We start from the raw sequence: 3,648 nt of genomic DNA, 5'->3' as shown, positions 1-3,648 counted from the left end.
GGATACTTCTTACAAGGCATATTACAAACATAGCAGATTTTCGACAAAATCAAGAATATATCACAGTTTTAATTTACCGGAATGATGGAAAAACAGTATATACTATCCACGTAAGTTTTATAATGAATTTTTTTATTCAATTTATCTTCAGTTACCAACAAATATATTATAAAATCCTGTTTATTAGATGATCCGCCACCGTATATCGATGGTGTGAGAATAAATAGCCCACATTACTTGTGTAAAATCAAACTTGGTGATCAGAGTGGCGCAAAATATACTTTGGTCATATCTCAATATGAGAAAACAAATACTATCTATTACACGCTCCGTGCATATGGAACATGTCCGTTTATATTACGGAAAATACCTCAACTTTATAAATATCATATTTTTAGATTGTCCTATTCTTAGATTAATTTATTATATATTAACGTGATCTTTCATAGGTCACAGGTCAATGGAAGAACGTCACAGCAGGAGGATGTGGCAATCATCCCACTTAAGTGAATAATCCACGATATCAAATAGTGATTAAAAGCGCTAGCAATAATAATTATTTATTAATTATTTTGAAAGGACTTAAACAGTACCAAATAGGCTTTGACATTAATACCGTTGTACTAAACGATGCAAATGCAGCAACTGCTTTTAAAACAAAAAGTTCTGGACCATTTAGGTCTGTATTTTATCTGGATTGTTTCGCATTCTTTTTATAGAAATTTTATATTTACTATTTATTTTTATTTCTGTTTACAGATCCGGATTTGTATATTTGGAACTAGAAGATGTACCCGCAGGAACATACCATATTATTCCATCTATATATGTACCTGGTCAAAAAGGACCATTCTTTTTAATTTGTAAATCTTGCAACTTGCAGCTACAACTTCTTTAACAAATTAAATAAATTGTTGAACTATAAGTGCATATTTTTAAGCTGCATGTATATATAGCTGTATCATATGCGCGTACGTCGATTTGTCGTATTTGTTTCATGTGGAACTTTTTTTTTTAATTGATCTTATTCGTAATCTATCTTTAATAAAAGTTTAATTAGGCGTTAGTGACTTTTGTCATAACTATATTGTTCAATTAAAAAATTCAAATTAAAATATTATCTTAAAGTCTGGATCTTTGGATCTGACACCAAAAAAATAATTTTTCTTATAAAATTATACATGACATTATCCATTAACAAATCCTTTTCTAGTTTTAAGAACTATATATAGAAAAAAATAAAAAGTATATTAAACCGAGATTAAAGTTTGAGATAAAATCCGCATTGGTAGAAATAGACATTATAGATTATTGTTACATCTAAACGTGTTTTATTTTTGGCATTTATTACAATAAATATTTAATTAACAAAAACAAAATTAACATCTAGTAATTATTACGTGTATTTCACATAATTTTATTTTACAACTGATCCACTGGTAGATAGTATAGCCACGCAATACCTACAAAATAGAGAAGAACACGATTGCATAGTGTAGCTTTGAACCGCGGGGATACGACGACAAGAAGAAAGATGTCGTCGCAGCTAACTACCATTGGGGTAGACGAGGCAGAAAACCGAGACAGTAACATAATTATTTTTAAGTCGTATTTTTAAGCAGTAATAACCATACACATATGAACACACACATACAAAGTGAATATGTGAATATGCTACGTTTCTTATACATACATGAAAACATAATTGCTAAATAAACATTTAATAAAACTATTATATTGTTGTTATTTATTCATACTTACCAAATCAAGTTTTATTTAAAATATGTATAATCTACTGTAACTGTAAATAAATATATTATTTACTGTATAATTAAATGCTGGTACATTCAAGAAATTTGTAATTCTGACCTGAAATTTATATCCTGTCTAAACTACACATGCATGTTTAAATTGATGTTTTACCTAGTTATTGCTCCAATAATGTTTAAATAAATTATAGCTTTAGTTTTTAACGCAGGAAAAGAAAATTTAACGTTTAAGCGCTAACCAATGTTGATGCATTTTTCTGAAGAAATACTTACATATTAATTTTGTTGCATATTTGAAATCTAAAATCCGAGCAATGCTAGAAGCACTTTCATTATCTTCAATGTGTCAGGTATTTTAAAAAAACACTAAATTTATCTTTAAAAATAGGCAAAATTCAAGCAGCTGTAACTTTGTTAAAAATGAACAAAATTTAAATTAAAAAAAAAAAAGGATTTTAAAGTTTGAAATCTCTACTGTTAAAAGTTTTTATCGTGGATTGAATAAGTAAGAAATGACCATTTTGACTTTGATTGCTCATAACTTCCTTAAAAATCATCGTATTGCAATTTAAAAAACAGATTCTTAAAGCTGAAACTTTGCTTTATTGAACAAATTGCCAAATTTTTTTAATAACAAATAGACATCCCAGATAGCACAGTTGATCTTTATGAATTCATAAAGATCAGATTCAGATATTTTTGAATTCATAAAGATCAGCTATGCTATCTGGGATGATACAAATGGATGAAAATAATGTAAATTATTTTTAAATGCAGAGTACTTAAAAGTACAAAAAAACATAAAGAATAAATTTATTTTATTTGTATCGTGTTTACATCTTATTAAAAAAAATTTGGCAATTATACCGTTCTATAAAGCAAAGTTTCAGCTTTAAGAATCTGTTTTTTGAATTGCGATTTTAAGAGAGTTATGAGCAATCAAAGTAAAAATCCTCATTTTTTATTCCAATCTACGATAATTCAGTAACAAAAAAATCATAGAAATATTAAAAAAAAAAAAAAAATTTTGCAAGGTTTTACCAAAAATCGCAATTTCTTTTTATAAAACGGAAGCAATCGAAAACTTATTAAATTTTACTGGTACTCGGTATAACGAATATTAATCTAGATTATACATATTAAATAAAACTTGACATGCAGTAAATAACAATAATGGTTATATTAAATGTTTATTTAGCAATTATGTTTTACATATTTACTTTATATGTGTGTGTTCATATGTGTATGGTCAGAGGTAGGAATATATATATAATATTATTACTGCTTATTAAAAATACGGCTTACAAATAATTATGTTACTGTCTCGGTCTTCTGCCTCGTCTACCCCAATTGCCCCAATGGTAGTTAGCTGACAAGAAACTCATAAATCTTTCTTCTTGTCGTCGTATCCCTGCGGCTCTGCCTCGAGGTCTTCGAACTGTAAATATTTATATATTATTTTTGGAAAAAGTTGATAAGAAATAATTTTTACAAGCAACATAATATAGATGCATATTTTACATAAAAGCAATGTCCGGTAATGTATATATTATATATTAACAACTTCAGACACATTTCTTTATAAGGCATAATTTTTTTCTATTAAGATTAAGATGCGTAACACTACAAAAAGGCGTGATATCCGTACAAAATTACCTTTTTCAAAAAAAGGTAAAAAAAGGCGCCAAGTACACGCATAGTAGTGTATATGTTGTTACCTCGAAAAAAAAACAGTGGTAATATTATACCTAAAAAAAAATCTAAGTAACAAGTGGTAGACGCAATCTTTGTATCTCAAAAAATCTCAAAAAAACCTAATCAGTAGTATCTTTACCTTAAAAAAAAAAAAAAAAAAAAAAAAAAAAAAAAAAAAAAAAAA

The 3,648-nt window shown here is 27.3% G+C and overlaps 1 long non-coding RNA gene across 1 annotated transcript; it reads left to right on the top strand.

Moving 5' to 3' along the window:
• Positions 1–6: 6 nt before the first annotated feature.
• Positions 7–925, top strand: LOC112452662. The gene is made up of 3 exons (XR_003040530.1): positions 7–110; positions 188–679; positions 760–925. It is a non-coding gene; the product is annotated as an uncharacterized LOC112452662 (long non-coding RNA).
• Positions 926–3,648: the final 2,723 nt, after the last annotated feature.

This window comes from Temnothorax curvispinosus, unplaced genomic scaffold (assembly GCF_003070985.1).
Source record: "Temnothorax curvispinosus isolate PA1 unplaced genomic scaffold, ASM307098v1 QBEX01003576.1, whole genome shotgun sequence".
In the NCBI taxonomy this organism is placed as follows: Eukaryota; Metazoa; Arthropoda; class Insecta; order Hymenoptera; family Formicidae; genus Temnothorax; species Temnothorax curvispinosus.
The sequence above is the reverse complement of the archived record's forward strand: the minus strand, read 5'-3'. Positions and strand labels throughout refer to the sequence as shown.